The sequence below is a fragment of the Aquila chrysaetos genome, chromosome 2 (assembly GCF_900496995.4).
Source record: "Aquila chrysaetos chrysaetos chromosome 2, bAquChr1.4, whole genome shotgun sequence".
Taxonomy (NCBI): domain Eukaryota; kingdom Metazoa; phylum Chordata; class Aves; order Accipitriformes; family Accipitridae; genus Aquila; species Aquila chrysaetos.
This window is the reverse complement of record NC_044005.1, coordinates 79,279,594-79,296,942: the sequence shown is the minus strand read 5'-3', so window position 1 is coordinate 79,296,942 and position 17,349 is coordinate 79,279,594. Positions and strand designations below refer to the sequence as shown.

At 40.4% G+C, this 17,349-nt stretch overlaps 1 long non-coding RNA gene across 1 annotated transcript; it reads right to left on the bottom strand.

The window, feature by feature from the left end:
* Positions 1–3,186: 3,186 nt before the first annotated feature.
* LOC115338649 lies at positions 3,187–16,769 on the bottom strand. The gene is made up of 4 exons (XR_003922482.1): positions 16,617–16,769; positions 16,042–16,114; positions 5,325–5,381; positions 3,187–3,715 (listed from the first exon to the last, which is right to left on the bottom strand). It is a non-coding gene; the product is annotated as an uncharacterized LOC115338649 (long non-coding RNA).
* Between the last annotated feature and the right edge of the window lie 580 nt (positions 16,770–17,349).

The window sequence follows — 17,349 nt, the reverse complement described above, 5'->3', positions numbered from 1 at the left end:
AGTCATCATCAGAGAAGGTGAAAGGGAGATAGACAGGATATTCTCTGAGACTCAATAGCTTGAAGAACCCCACTGTCATGGTAAACGCAACCTCTGGAGAAAGCAAAGGATGGAAGCTGGTGGCTTCTGGTACCAAGAGGAAGGCTCCTGCCCCACCTAAGGGCTTACAAATGCAAAATAAGTTCACACCCCTCAAAGCTGAAGAGAAGCCAGATGTGCCTACAAGCAAAGAACCTGCTTCACCTAACCCTAAACTACCAGGAAGAAATGGTGAGTCATCATAATGGGTGACTCCCTGCTGCAGGGGACAGAGGCACACATCTGTCAACTCAACCGATCACCTAGAGAGGCTTGCTGCCTTCCAGGGGCCAGGATCTGGGATGCTGTGGAAGGACTGCCAAAGCTTGTCTGGCCTTCTGACTACTCCGGGAATAGTTCTCTCTCCAGGAACTCAACATGCTGGGGTGCCTCTCTAAAGTGCCTGTATACTAATGCATGTAATTATGGGGAATAACCATGATGAGTTAAAGATCTGTGTGCAGTTGCAGGGCTGTGATCTTGTTGCGATCAGGGAAACACGGTGGGATGGCCCCCATGGCTGGAGTGTTGCAATGGAGGGATACAGGCTCTTTAGGAAGGACAGGCCCTGGTCCTCAAGGGAGACTTTGACCACCCTGATATCTGCTGGAGGGACAGCACAGCTGGACGTAAGTAATCCAGGAGGTTCCTGGAGTGCATCAGTGATATCTTCCTCCTCCAAGTGACAGAGAAGCCAATGAGGAGAGGTGCTCTGTTGGACCTCATAGTCACCAGCAAGGGGGGGCTTGTTGGGGATGTGAAGATCAAAAGGCAACCTTGGCTGCAATGATCATGAGATGGTGGAGTTCAGGATCCTCAGGGCAGAGAGGAGGGTGAAAAGCAAGCTTACAACCCTGAGCTTCAGGAGAGCAGACTTTGGCCTCTTCAAAGATCTGCTTGGAAGAGTCCCATGAGATAAGTCTCTGGAGGGAAGGGGAGGCCAAGAAAGCTGGTTAATATTCAAGGATCTCCTCCTCCAAGCTCAAGAGAATTCTATTGCAACAGACACAAAGCCAGGCAAAAATGCCAGGAGGCCTGCGTGGATGAACAAATAGCTCCCAGCCAAACTCAAACACAAAAAGAAAGCATACAGAGAGTGGAAGCAAGGATAAGTAATCTGGGGGGAATACAGAAACACTGTCCAAGCATCCAGGGGTGAAGTTAGGAAAGCTAAAACCTACATGAAACTGAATCTGGCCAGGGATGTTAAAGACAACAAGAAGGGCTTCTGTAAGTACATAGGTGACAAAAGGCAGACGGGGGAAAATGTGGGCCTATTGCTTAACAAAATGGGGGACCTGGTGACACAGGACATGGAAAAAAGCTGAAGTACTGAATGCCTTCTTTGCTTCAGCCTTTACTAGCAAGATCTGCCTTCAGGAATTCCAGGTCCCAGAGACGACAGGGAAAGGCTGGAGCAAGGAAGATGTACCCTTGGTGGAAGAGGATCAGGTCAGGGAATACTTAAGCAAACTGAATATACATAAGTCCATGGGCCCTGATGGGATGCCCCCACAAGTGCTGAGGGAGCTGGCAGATGTCACTGCAAGGCCACTCTTGATAAACTTTTATCAATTGTGGCAACTGGGAGTAGTGCCTGGAGACTGGAGGAAAGCAAATGTCACTCCTATCTTTAAGAAGGGCAAGGAGACCCAGGGAGCTACAGGCCAATCGGCTTCACCTCGATCCCTAGGAAGGTGGTAGAGCAACTAATACTGGAAAATACTTCCAGGCATATTAAGGACAAGAAAATCATCAGGAGTAGTCAGGAGTTCAGTAAGGGGAAGACATGCTTGACCAACTTGATAGAGTTCTACGATGAAATGACTGGCCTGGTAGACAAGGGGCGAGCAGTGGATATTGTCTGCCTGGACTTTGGTAAGGCCTTTGACACCATCTCCCATAAGATCCTCATAGGCTAGCTGTTGACGGATGGGCTGGATAAGCAGCCAGTGAGGTGAGTTAAAAACTGGTTGAATGGCCAGGCCTAGAGAGTGGTGGTCAGTGACATGAAGTCTCACTGGAGTCCCATTAATAGCAGTGTACCCCAGGGGTCAATACTAGGTCTGATTTTGTTCAAAATCTTTATTAATGACCTCGATGAGGGAGCAGAGTGTACCCTCAGCAAGTCTGCTGATGACACAAAAATGGGGGGAGCGGCTGGTGTGCCAGAGGGTTGTGCTGCCATCCAGAGGGACCTCAGCAGGCTGGAGAAACGGGCTGACAGGAACCTCATGAATTTTAATAAGGAGAAGCGCAAAGTCCTGCACTTGGGGAGGAACAACTCCATGCCACCCAGCTAGAAAGCAGCTTTCCAGAAAAGGACCACGATCATGATCCTGGTGGACACCAAGTAGAACATGAGCCAGCAATGTGCACTTGCAGCAAAAAAAGGCTAACGGTACCCTGGGCTGCATTAGAGAAAGTATCACCAGCAGGTCAAGGGAGGCGATCCTTACCCTCTGCTCAGCACTGGTGAGGCCACACATGCAGTACCGGGTCCAGTTCTGGGCTCCTCAGTACGAGAGACAGGGACATACTGGAGAGAGTCCAACAAAGGGCCACAAAGGTGACTGAGGGTCTGGAGCATTCCTCCCGTGACAAAAGGCTGAGAGAGCTGGCCCTGTTCAGCCTGGAGAAGAGAAGGCTCAGGGGGGATCTCATCAATGTGTATAAATGCCCGAAGGGAGGGTGCAAGGAGGACAGAGCCAGGCTCTGCTCAGTGGTGCCCAGTGACAGGCCCAGAGGCAGTGGGCACACACTGCAGCACAGAGTCTCTGTCTGAACATCAGGACACGCTTTTTCACTGTGAGGGTGATCGAGAACTGGCTCAGGTTGCCCAGGGAGGTTGTGGAGTCTCCATCCTTGGAGATATTCAGAACCCACCTGGACATGGTCCTGGGCAACTGGCTGTAGGTGGCCCTGTTTGAGCTGGGGGGTTGGACCAGCTGACATCCAGAGGTCCCTTTAAACACCAACCATTCTATGATTCTGTGATAATTCCCTCTTCAGCCACTCTACCTATTTAGATAAGGCTACTGTCTCCCACCGCACAGACAGCAGCTATGAACTTGGATCATGCCAGCTGGTAGAATCCTTGGTGCCTTTTCAAATAACTCTTTGGAGATGCTTTTCCACAGACAAATTCTAACTCCCTGGACATCCGTCATCTGGTAAGTTAAAGCAGCACATACTCCACTTTCTGAACTACCTTGCCAAGTCCTAACAACAGATAACACTTTTGTCTATAAAGATGCTCTTGGCAGGACAGGACAAGACAAATCTGTATCTCCCTGCCAAGTACACAGTGATCCAGTGGCTCACCTGAGCTTCTGCAGCCAGTTCCTGCTTAACCTATCAATCAAAAAAAGTGAGGTTGCTCTTAATGGGGGCACAGCCATTGTTTCTTAGCAAAATAACGCATCTTCTGCCATTGAGGCTATTCACCTCAGTTACACAATTATAGCTTCACCATAAATCACCCCAATCAAGGGACTTATATTCTTCTTTTTCTTATTTAAAGCAGAACGATTTTTGCTATAATGACTTGCAACATAGATTTGTCTTTTTTATTTTTTCTTTCTTTCCAGTTCCTTGGTACTCCTCCTGGGTGCTGTTTCCTCCTGCAGGGCTTCTCCTGAAAACAATAAAGCAAAAAGATAGCATGTGCAGTCCCACAGGGCACCTGAGATTACAAAGAATTCCTGCTTTATAGTACAACATAGGAAGCCAGTTTTATACTGGAAAAAAACCATGACATAGTTTTCCACCTTTGGAAGCATAAAGACATACTTAACAGTCACAATTTGGCCCCATCATTAAGATAAAGAAATGTTTACAGCTGGCCATGGCAAAGTATTACTGTCATTACATCTAATGTTTCTAGTACCTCTTAGTCTGTACCTTTGCAAATATTCTGTGAGCTGAGCCTTACAACATCCTCGTAAATCATGTAAATATCTCATTTGAAAGATGAACAACCCTAAGTGCAAAGCTCTCAAATGATTTGCCCAAAGTCACATGACAAGTAAGTGACAGAGAATAAAACCTAGGAATATTGATTCTCAATTCTGTATTCTACCCACTAAACTCACTCTTTCATTTTGATGTACCCAAACTCAAACACAGTAAGACTGTTGACCTGATTAAATTTGAAAATACTCATGTTAGATTTATTTTCTTCTTTATGTGTAACTTTGTTCCTTCTGTGTGCATGCAAAACATTTACTACATTGCTGTTTATTAGCAATGTATTTATGTCCTAATATGCTAGTTTTGCAGAACATTAATGTTACATAAAAGTGGTTGCCAGTAGAGTCCTGCTGTGAAATACATGTTCCCTTAAGCACAAAAGCAACAGTATGTTCATTTTTTTTACGCAAATAAATTCACCAAATATATAGCTTAGATTTTGAGGGCCATTTGTCTGCCACAAACCCCATTTTTAACACTTCCATTGTGTGCTGTGTAGAGAAGCATTCCATACTTCTCTCAGTAGTAATAGTGTATCAGTGTGAATATTCAGATAGTTATTATTTCGAAAGCATTTATTTTCTTCCTACACATTGGAAGCTTATGGTAATTGTATTCCAACCTTATCTTTAGTATAGCAGGCTTTATTTTTACCAGTCATTACTGATGCTTGAGCCAAGAGCTGTTAGGATCAAACTCATCAGAGTCAGAACATTTTGGAGGACTTCAGCAAAATCCAAATTTATTGGCGTACCTCAATAGATAGTGAGACTTATACAGTCTGACCCTTTTTTCCACTGAGTTGAAGCCCAGGAATAGTTTGAACAAGATTTTCTGAGACTTTACCTGTTGTTTTTCTTTTTTTTTTTCCTGCTTGCTGAGCAGCTATAACACAAAATGACTGGTTCACATTGTGCATGTCTGAGTTAGCAGTGTTCTATTTTCTACAGTATCTCACCCCTAGGAACATCTAGATTTCACGTCAGCTACAGCAAGAGGAATTGGCCGCTCTGAAAAGCAGTAGAGATTATAGAAGTAACTAAATCACACCTTTTTTAGTGATTTTCAAATCAGATCATGAATGGCTCAGTCCTGTGCAGTTTTTCATTTCTCAGAACAACTGCTGGCATAATAATAAATTGAATGTGTCACTTTCTTTTCACATTAAAAATCTTAAGAGTTTGCTGACTATAAAAACAATACACCATGTGAACTAAAGTAATGCTTTGTGGCAAAAATTTTTTTAGCTTTTCATTATATTGCTTTTCTCTTACCTTCTCATTTACTCTATTCCCACATGGCTAAAAGGCAGGGAAAAGGAAGGTAACCATCTGCAAAATGAAAGACATTTTTAGGCAGAGATAACACTTTCTTTAAGTTCCTTTTTACTGAGAATTTCACGTAAATGCTAACTAGTTTGTTCTTTGCTTATTTTTACCATAAAGCAGAAGCATACATTTTATACTCCGTAACAGTTTTAATTATTTCCCTGCTTCTATTATCTACTTCTTTGTTTCCAGGCATTTGTCTCTTATCACTCATGACCTCAGGAGAGTATTGTTCTTTCTTCATTCCAAGAGTATTGTTATCACAGAAAACATGGAGGTGAGCATGGTTCCTGTATTTAGGAAACCGTGATTTTTAAACTCTTATTTTAACACCCATTTCACAGGTAAACTATCTTTCAAGACCTGCAAAGCACTGGCATTCCTCATCAGTAGAACTCAAGAAGAAAAAACTTTTTTGGGGATTTGACCTGGGATTAACTTTGATTTGGCAGGAAAAACCTATTACATTTTCATTGGTCCCCCAGCTATGTGGGTAAAGTGTTGTTATCTTTCTGCTTCTCAGACAAATAGTATGGCCATGGATGCATTTAGGAACAAATCCTGAGAAAGCAGGTGTTGCAATCACGTATGCCAGCAGATGCATTCTCTGTTTCACTAACGTTGCCAACTACAGTAAAATTCCACAAAAGGGAACCTGGGGAATTTGCACTGTGGTGCATAATTTAACCCTGCCACTGATTATTCATTATGTGTGTAAGCTCAGCATGTGAGGTCTTTGGATAAGGGGCTGTGAGATATGGGCCAGTGTTAGAAACCAGAACCGTTATCCCTTAAGCACTATAGAAAGAGATTCACAGATCCTTTGCAAGATTCATAAACCTTCATTTCTCTTTAGACTCTTTTGCCTTCCTTCCTAACACAGTTAAGAGAGGATCTGTGGTTTTGTTTAGCATTGTTATTTTGTTCTTTGTTTCTGTAAAAATGCTATCACATCCAGCCAGAAATAAAATATGAAATGTTTTGGATAACATATCCTAGTGTAAACTTCTATTATAGTCCACTGTAGAAGGAACATGTACGAGTGTACAGATTAAGTTGTCTGGTATTTTCTTATTTCTTCCCAGAGTGTGGAGAATGTTTAACCATAAACCTCTGGAACCCAGGGAATAAAGTCTGAAGGAAATGGAGGTAGCTGGAACATAAACGGTGCATTTTCTGCAGTGCAGCCACAACTGCCAATTCTCAGCCATGCCTACGTCTTCTTACTAAACCTCACTAAGATATGTGCAATTGTCTTGACTCAGGGTTAGTTGCCGCAGATGTCTGGTACTCGCTGTGTCCTCTCATAGGGCTTTCAGTCAGATGAAAAACAGGCTTAAAACTTCCAGGGCTGTTTTATGGGAGAGGTCAGAGTAAACGATCACACTACTCTCTTTTGACCATAAAATCTATGTGGCTTTGAACTGTTCCTTAACATCTCCCAGCAGCTCTCTTCTTCATTTTCCCAGCATATCCTCCACAGCACAGGGAGTGCTATAATATTATGATCTCCCTGAGGAACATCATAGTCTAATGATCAAAGGAGGGCAAAATCGGAGGAAAATGTTAGAAACCGTATGAAGAGTGAAAATGAGTTAAGATGTAGAAAGTATTTAAAAGATTCTACTGCACTAGCCTTCCCGTCATTTCTGTCTTTTACTTTGTTGGAAAGGTATAGTTCTGTGATCTGCCACAGGGAGTCATTGGGGCATCGCCAGAAGGTCTCTGCCTTCCTACCTCCGCAATGATAAATGCAATGGGTTTCTCTCCTTGCTCTTCTCTGAAGTTATCTACACAAGTTTGCTGACATATTCCCCAGGTAAGTAACCAAATTCTAACTCACGCTGGCAAAATCAACATTACGGGAGCAACAGTATTATGTGATCAACACATAGACACACCAAAAAAAAAAAAAAAAAAAAATCCAAACCAGTTTATTTTCTTACAGAAGAGACCTCAAAAAATTAACAACACAGAAAAAATGGCAGACATAATTGTAGAATTGCTATTATGTCTTATGTCAATACTCCTTTTATCTATGAAACATTCCAATAAGGCCTAGAGTCTAGTCTGATTAGATTTCTGCCATTCTGTGAGACTAAAATGGACTGAATGAAGAATTAAAACTCCTAGCTAACTAAAATTTAAAGTTCCATCTCATGATAACCATAACACAAGTTATTTAATGTCTTGATAAGAGGTGAAAATTTCCCCCAACATTTTACAGAATCAGAAGGTAGAAAAGAATCCATGTAATACAGACAATGTACAATTACAATAAGGATCTTAATATACTATTAATATAATTTTTATTAATATTTTCCATGTGTCTGGAGAATAAGAGCCGATTTTTTTCCTGATTGCTTTCCACCTATCTATTCCCCTTCATTGTTTCCTTACTGACAGCGGCATTCCTCTACGCTGCTGCCCTGGCTCTCCCCTTCAGTTGTCAGAGGAGGGTTAGATCTAATTATCGACTCAGTCAGCTGCCAGTCAGGTGCCAGCATACCACGGGTGCTGGAATGGTGTCCGAACTCAAGAATTAGGCACCCAGACTCTTATCCGATGCATGCCCTGTTGCAAGCTGTGCCCCTGGGCAGCGCGGAAGGTCCCTGGAGCAGAGACAGAGTGCACGGAGGAGGCACCCCGCTCTCCTTGAGGAGCACCAAAAGGTTTTCAGATTTTTCAAAAACAAAATCAAGGTATTTTATGAGAAAAACTCCAGAAGAAATACACATCCTGTGAAAATCATTTCTGTAGAGAACTCTTCATCAATTTAAATAGCTCCCTATAAACAATTTACTATGGGGAATTTTCTAAGAGAAGAAGTTCCATTTTTCCTTGTTATTACATTACTATAAAAATGCAGACTTTAAAAAAAAAAACCTAAAAACCCCTAGATTATATGACATTTTAGTTGTTACAATAGCCTTATCAAGGACATTTTGCATTTAAAAAAAGGAATGATGAAGTTAGAGAAACTGTATGGAGAATTAAGTCTATTTGAAGTATTCTGGACACTAGCCCTTTGAAAAACAACTCATTGTAAAAGGAAGCTGTTGCTAGGATACTATAGCCACTGTCATCAGGATAATGTGGTGGGCTTTTTTTTTTTTTTTTTAATATTTTAAACAAGAAATTTTGATTGATGAACACAACAGATTATGAACACTGGTATCAAAGCTACCTGGTATATTAAAGCCTGGGTGGAACATTCAATTTCATGTTGAAAAGCCAAAGTGAAGTTAAAGTCTTCAAAGTGAAACCCATCAAAGAGTGTCACAAGAAATGAATGGCCACAAGGCTTTTTAGCTGCTTGAATAGAAGAACACAGACACGTATCTCAGAAGTGAGCTGAGAACATAAGCCAGAGAGACTAAAGGAAAAGAGTGAACGGATGTTGCCGCGGAGGTGAGGGAAGCGTGCAGCCATTTCATTCTGCTGGAGTCAAAGACAGCTAAAACTGTAAGGAACAAGAGTGACCATAAATGGGTGCTGAATTAGTCTTCTGATGGGAAATGGCTAGCTAGCTGAAATAATAAAAATAGAAGATCAAAGGAGTATGGAAACTGTACAGACCTGAAGTCAAATTAGGTTTATGGGCAAAATTACGACTTCTCTTAAGTCATCAGTAAAAGTGCCCTCAACTAGAAGAGAGCCTTTGATAGTCTTCTATGCATTTTCCTGTCAGAGAAAGTGTCCAAGGTTCTCCAGGTTATTCCGGTATCTATGCTATCGATTTCAGTGCAGTTTTGCCTTGGAGAGTCTGGGCCTACAGTCAGAGCAGAACAGTTCACAAAGAAAATCAGCTTGCATGACAAATTTCCTACTCTGCCTGAGGAAGAGTGCAAAGGTATTCTCTCCTAATTAAAATATGAATGCTGTCATCTGATAATCTTCCTTGTGAGAAATAACAAGCTCGTTAATTAAATGTGCGATTTCTTGACATTTAAACAGGTCAATTTTTTTTTTTTTCTATGTGTCTGATCATTTATTTGAGGTGCTTCTTCCAGGCATGTTTATTATACTAACCATAATTAATAACCAGCACAACAGACCCTTCTAAAACAGAAGGGTGAATAATGTAGTTTTGTCCTTTTGCTCAAGTGAAGTTATTTTAAAATAGACAATAACTATAATTAAATAGAGGATAGAGGTTTTATTCTTATTAAGTCCTCATCATCTTTCCGGGCTTCCCACGTCTGTCTTCTGACATTTATCTTTCATTAAGTCACCTCTTTATTCCTTTTGGCTTTAATGAATAAAATGTTATTGCATAAAACTCCAAGAAGATGGTAAGGCTGCTGCAGATAGATTGTAAGTTGTGGTGTGGACAGAGTGGAAGACCTGTGGGCACAGACTTTTACTTTTAGGAGCTTATGGGATTCCCACAACTGTAATAACTGAAAACAGATCTTGATTTTTAGCACAGTAGTAGGAACATGGTAAATCATATTTTAAGTGTAGCTTTCAACAAGTCAGTCCAAAATGAAATTTTCTGTTTCACAGAAATTTTTGAAATTTCCTTTAGTCTGAATGGCATTGAAGAGTACAAGTTTCCAAACAATCTGCAAAACAAAATTTTCAAAGTATTCTCTTTTGGAAAGAGCGAGCCCAGTCCCTGTGAATTTACCAAGTTATTCATCAAGTCTAAACTCCTTATTTCAAGGAGTTGTCAAGATGTATGAGAAAATTGTATGACTTACAGAATTACATTTTTTGAACTAGGGAATGACCTTTCTCACAAGCTTCCTAAAAACAATCTGGCATTTATTACCATCTACTTTGCTATTCTACAATATGAAGTTAATTTATGTGATCCTTCTGTTAAAAAACCAAATAATTGTATGCCACTTTATTGCCTTGGTATGGCTTGGGTTTTTTTGGTTGTTTTTTTTCCCCCAAGTGAGATGTCTGTCAGGGGGTTGACCTATTATCTTTACATTTATGCTGCGATTTACTAAGAAGTTACAATACTCGACTGTTTGTTACCTTACTGCAGGGACACAGAATAGGCAACGCGTCTGTTACATGGCATTGCAGTTCTCAGACCAGGATGATAATTGCAATCAGTGGTCGTTTGAGTTCATATACCAGGTTATGAAGTGCAGCAGTGAGAAACAGATATACTGCCTGCTTAGGACAGAGAGCTAGGGTAATAACCTCATACACTGCACCAGTGGGAAATGGCAAAACATGTCAGAGCTCTCAGAAATTATAATTTGCTATGCGCATCTAAGGTCAGCAGTTGACTTCAGTATAATGAAGAATGAATTGCTCAGAATCAAAATAATGCTTTCTCTTGATTTATAATTCCTCTTTTTTTAACATGTAATAAGAGACTGAACATTTTACCATCTCTGATATGTTTCAGAAGTAGCACAGCTGCAACAGTGTCCAGAAGGTAGCTCTGCTCTTTTGACAGCATCAGGGATTTAGCCACTACAACAGTAGTCTTTTTTTCATCCAACAGTCTTGGCATTAAAGTGTCTATTATAAAATTACAATTTCTAGCTTGAGACACTTAGCTTATAGAAGTCTGTCATTATAACTGGGGGGGGGAGGTCATCTTTATTCTTTTGGGAAAACATTTGCTTTTTGCCAGAAAAGAAAAGGGGGGGGGGGGGGGGGGGGATATATTGAGGTTAAAATTTTGCCAAAAAATACCCCGAAAGAAAAGTCTTTGCATCTTAGAAAATTATAACATTTGGGTCTAATTTGTAAATTTATGATGATGAACCACTACAAGTAATGCTACTGTCTTTTTTAATCACACAAGAAATAGTTAGAAAATGGGAATTAATCTTGTCTTTCTTAAACTATCTAAAACCTAATTATTTTGCTTTAAACACTTAAACTTCTCTCAAACACTTAAGGTTTGGAGAAGTCTTAATTATATAGGCTTTCTTCATAGTTTGGTGACTCCAGAAAGAGTTAATGACAGCCTAAAGCAGATATCCAAATTGGGCAGCATGAACCCAACAGGTAAATGAGCACTGGCATGTGCTGAATTGCACTTGAGTGTCTATCAACTAGGCTTCATTAAGAATCCTGGCAATTGAATTGGCAAATTCAATTGCCAAAATGACACCTATTGCCATTTGAGATGTCCTAAGTTGTCTAAGATATCTGCGCAGGAATGATACATATGCCACATGACAGAGGTAGATACCTAATTTAGGTATCAACATTGAATTGAATCCTTCCCCATCTTTCCAATGGCTAAAATTAAATGTCATAAAAACTATCCAATAAAGAAAATACAGTTGACTCAACAGAGCTCATAATGCCATTTGCAATATCGTAGGGTCTCCAAGACATCTGCATGGGACTGTCAGGTGTGCACAGACCCTATAGGAGACCAACTTAAATTTGCGGCCAGTAACTGAAAATCTCAAAAGAAATCTTTCACAAAGAAGTCTTAAACATAATCCTGAACCACCCTAAGCCACCTCAGATGACATTATGTCTGAACTGCCGCATCAAAAAAAGTATAAATATTGGTAAAAGGAGCAATGAAAACTCTGTGTTTATTATACCTCCATATAATGTCCATATTAAATTTGCTTCACTTTGTTTCACTAAGCTGTAAGCCTGGAAGAACTCAAGATTCTGTAAAAAAAATTATTTCTTCTTGGACACCATGTGCAGTTTCAAATTTCCCTGCTTTTTGACTTATTTGCTTTAGAATTAGGATTTATTAATATCTCATTTTTGATAGATTCCAAGTGTTCCCTATGTTATACACTGGAATTCATGACAAGACAAGGTTTTGTTTTGTCTTTCCTTACATCCAAATTCATCTCTTTCAAAATCCATAGGAGGCAAAGCATGTTGTTAATGTATAAATATCGAATCACTTTCCTTTATATCTAGGAAATCCTATCTTGTTACAAGGTTAAAAAAATAATGATTTATGGATATCCGAGTATTTTATTCTGTATTCTTGGTCACTCATTCCCCTATTTAATTTAATTTGTTAATGATAAATGTTATTGTCTGATATTTCTTTTTACTGTAGAAAGAAAGATTACTGGAAAAGAAAGAGTCATAGAATCTGACTGAAACACGCAGGTCATTAGTAGCTAAGGAAATACAGTCTTAGAGCAGTTAATATGATATGGAATGCACAGGAATGCATTCTTCCTGGACTTTGTCGACCACACTGCTCCTATAGAGCACAGTCAGTCTGACAGGTAATGAAAAGAAATGTGGTCTTTAAGATAAGTATTGTTCAGCACATCGAATATTTGAAAAATAAATTGGATACAGAGCTGACGTGATTGCAATATGCATTGGTCATTTGTTGGAATATGCAAAGGAACTGTATTAAAATCTAAGATAAAAATCAAAATAATGTCAAAATTAGAGATATGTTCTATATGCATGCATCCACATACAGTCACATGTATATACTTATATACACATACATAAGTATTGTTAAAAAAAATTAAAAATGAAATTCATAGCTACATGTCTGATTTCCTTTCTCATCTGAGAGGAAAGGCATGTGCCTCCAAAACAAGTCTCTGCTTTTTATCACTAAGGTCCCTTTGTTAATCTTGATTTGTAGTTGCTAAATGTTTAACACTGGGAATGATTAATTTTGTAAGATTACATTTTGAGCCAAATATTGGTAATAAATAACTAGCTTTTGTAAAAAATAAAAATATGCTTAACTACATGAACTCACCTTAGTAAGCACATTGTTTTTATTTTGAAGTTATGGTCTTTTTTACAGCCTGTCACTCTTCTTACTTTCTCTGCTGATCAGCTAGGGCATAGTAATGATGAAAGCACATTTCAGTCACAACAGTAATACACGGAATTACTGTCACATTTGGACCATGCTACACTGTGTGGAAGTACACATCCAGGGACGCATGCAGCTGACAGCTTGTGCACACAGATCCTTCTAGAAAGTTAGCTCAACCTCTTCAGTGTTGAAGTGACATTCATCTGTGCCACCCCAAAAAGGGGATTCAAATACCTTATTCCTGGAAAAACAGCTACTGTCCCTATTCATTTCCTATTGAATATAAAAATGGAAAAGTAACTGAAACTAATTGAATTATGTGAATAAAATTACACTCCTTTGAGCTACTAGCCATCAGATACTGCCAGACATTGCTTGCTAACCAATACCCAAATTTAAATCAGTCACACTCACTAGAATGCTAATATACAAAAAATATTAGAGTTATTTGCTGGTTGGGTTGTTCATGAGCTAGAAAGGATCCCAGGAAATGGGCAGGGTAAATGAAAGCGTACACAGCTGCAGTGATGCCCATCTCCCAGACGAAAAGGAGTCAGTGCTGTGCATGGGCTCTGATTCCACTACCAGATTTTGAGGTTTTATGAGACTAAGCTACTTCTCTATTTACTTGTTATTGTCGGTATTTCAGCATTACTGATATTTGCATGCTCTGCTACACATTAAACGAGATCCTAGAGCTCTGTTTAGAGGGAGCATCCAACATACTCATGAAAACCCTGTACGTGCGGGTAGTTCCTGAGCTTTCTAGCTGGAGGGGTGGAAGGTGCTGGGGGGGGGGATTCCTTCCCTCCAAGGGTCACTGCGTGAGTGCAGAGTACTTCTTCCAGTGGGCTGCAGTGCTGGGCTTGGTGCTAGCGTTGCTGTTGAGCTGAGCGAAGGGGGAAACATGACTCGGATTTTACCTAGAGTTACAAAATTCAGTGGGGGATGGACCCCCCGTAAAACCCAAAGTCAGAGTTGTCCCTGCGTGCGTCAAGTCTCTAAGTGGGTGTGCATGAACATATAGGTATGTGCAGGCTGGAAAACCTTACAAAATTGTAAAACACATTTATGAGGTCTGATGCAATATGCAGTTCTGCCAATGGATAAAAGATTTAAAAATAAAACACGTTTGGCAAGTTCTAGTTCTGACTTGCCAACTTGGAAGGGAGCAGGGTGATCAGGGTAAAGTAATTAAACATTTTTAGCCCTCGTTTTCCATGTTATTGTCTTCATTTTATTGCTCAGTGTTAAGCTAGCCTAAATATTGCTTCAAAACACGAGCTCTGAGGTCCTCCCCTTCTTGCGCTCACACTGAGGGTTCTCAGTCATGGTCTCTAGTCACCATTTGTGAGTAATCATGGACTGGCACAACTACCATTAAACACAACAGAGCACAAATCTGGTTAGCAGAAAAGACTGCACTTTATAGCCTTTAGCTCAGCAATAAGATGTTTTTGAGATTCCTCCTTGTACAGTGCATTGTAATGGGTTGTGTGATTAACAAGCACCACTGCCAATGGAGTCAGACACCAGAGCAAAACACTTCCCTGCCTTTGCCAAGCAACAAATTTAGGGCCCAATTCAGTTAGAGTACAGCCAGTTTCCTTGCTACAGAAGCTGGCCATGATTTTTACTGAAATAAGCTCTTTGCTTTCAGAATGCAGATGAGAATTCAAGACAATCTAATTAAAAACATTAATGATTTTTTTTTTTCAATTGGTGTTTGCTTCTGCTTGACATGATTTAATGTCAGATAGCTCTGAGCATCAGAGCTTTTCTAGATGTATGGCTGCACAGGATTCTTCGTCCATCCCAGGGACACTTACTATATCTCCTGCTAGATGAAATTCCTTTGTTTTTAATTCTACAAATGTAAATCACTTCTTCCAAGATCATGCTCCTTTCCTATTGTGCTGCTACTTTCTTAAATACGCAAGTTGGCTTCCCAGCATAATCATAAAATCACCTCTTAACCTCTGCAAAATATTTTTATAGTCCGTTTGTTTGGGCATCATTAGCCTGGCACAAAAAGACTCTGCAAGCAGAATACGGGTAACTCATAAGAACAAAGCAGTTATTTATTGGCCAATGCACATAAAAGGCAGTGGGTATTCAGCGAGCTATGGCGTTAAGCACTGGTGTGGTGTGCCCACGCTCCAGTACAGCACCTGGAGAGCCCTCCCCAGCCGGGCAGGTGTCGGTGAGGAGGGAAGGGCTGGTGGCCACGGCTCCCGGGAGCCGTCATCAGGGCTGCAGAGCTGTTGCCTTCCTCCTGCTCTGTCAGCGCGGACAGCCCCGATGGGTCAGCCCCAACCTGGCAGGTCCTGAGCGCCCCTGACTAGACCAGGCTCCAGCTACCCTCTCTGCATTTCTTTAAGATTTTATCTTTTCATGTTGATTCTCTGGAATCCTTGATCTCCTCGAGATCACAGATCCACAGTCCTGCCACTCTCTGATTTCTCCAGTTCTCTTAAAAATTTCTCCAGTTTTGTAACACTTGCTATCCAGAGTTGCCACCAGCTATTGTGTTTCAGGTGCCCGGTATCAACTTGTGATCTACTATTCATAAACTCTTGCAACAGAAACAAAGTTTGGCACAAGTTTCTCACTGTAGACTTACAATGCTCTGTCAGTAGGGAAAGGACACCATTCTGGACTTTTTCCTCTACGAGAGAGAAGAATTTTAGCTAAGGAAATATGCTTTCTTCTCCTTTAATCCTCTTCACAGCAAAACTCAAGAGGAACATCCAGAAAGGACACCATATGCTTGAGAATATGCCATCATATAGTTTGTGAGCCCTAGAGTTGCTCCTGCCCTTTAGCCATTAAAACTGCAAACAGCAGTGTATCTAGGTAGCCAGATCATGTTTATTACAGTACATAAATCCTGCGTGTCCAAACTACCTGATCATGAAGCATAGCAGTTGTTTCTCTGGGGCTTCCTGAAACCTTCAGCAAGTCATCAAATTCCTCTTTCCTGGGCAGAAGAGAAAAAAAAAAAAAAAAAAAAAAAAAAAGACATGATGATTTAAACCCAAATGATATATTTACCTACATGATAAATTGGTATCTGTGCCTGAGTCTAGGTGTAGGAGAGCTTCCAACCTGTGTTGCGTAGTCAGCCAGGATATAACATATATTCAGACAGGGTAATATTGATCTGTAGTGGTACACTGTGAATCCAGAAAATTGTGGCTTGCTTCCAGCATTTCAAACATAGAACTGCTTAGGAAAAATACAACTTACATTCAGATGCTTAAATCAAGAGTCCAAAAATATTCTGGATAGAAACTATATCAAAATCAACCAACTGATTTACTGTTCTTCCTCAATTTCACAATATTGTCTCTGTGCACTCTTTATACAGAAGGAAAAAAAGAGCAGAAAAGATATATACAATGGAAACATTAAACTGAATTTATGCCAAAAATGAACACATAGTGCATAAACATCAGCCACAATCTGACTGTTTTGCTCACCTAAGCAGAACAAAGCAGTCGGTAACACCTTTCAGGAACATCCATTGAGTGATAGAGCACACAGCTATCCCCGGGGTCCAACGTGAAGGTCATCTTCACCTGATTTAAGACACAAAATCCACATTTTTGCATGCATTACTTTGGGGCCACCCTACAGTGCTCCATACTCTGATCCTCAGAGCCCTTTTAAGAATGGACCTCCTTTCTCTTTCCCTGCTTGCTCTAATCACAAGCAAAAGAAAAAGAAATAAAATTTTGTAGAAGGCTAGAAATGCTGGACCAAGAAATTGCAGAATCGCCATTGCTGTATTTACTGCATTTACAACTTTCAGTATACGGATAAATTCCATACACCACAGTGTTGTCCCACAAGCGGGGTTCAGTACCTGCTGTGCAATGAGCCAATCTGACACACAGAGCCGAGATATTTATTTATTTATTTATTTCGTGTCTGTGCAGAGATGGGTGCCAGGTGAGAACTCCACAAAGCTGGCACACCACACCAAAGAAATACAACATATTTATCCTGTTACATGATTAGTAAAAACCCACCTAAATTTACATTCATTGGTTAATAGTCACCCTCTCATCTACTATTGGCCAGTTATATTTAAATTAGACTTGCTTGATGTGTAAATCAGCACACATGATCCTTGCAGGTGGGGGGGGTGGGGGCAAGTTCTTCCAGCCTTGAATTGAGTCGATGGTTGTGATCTCCCCCTGCCACTTTTAC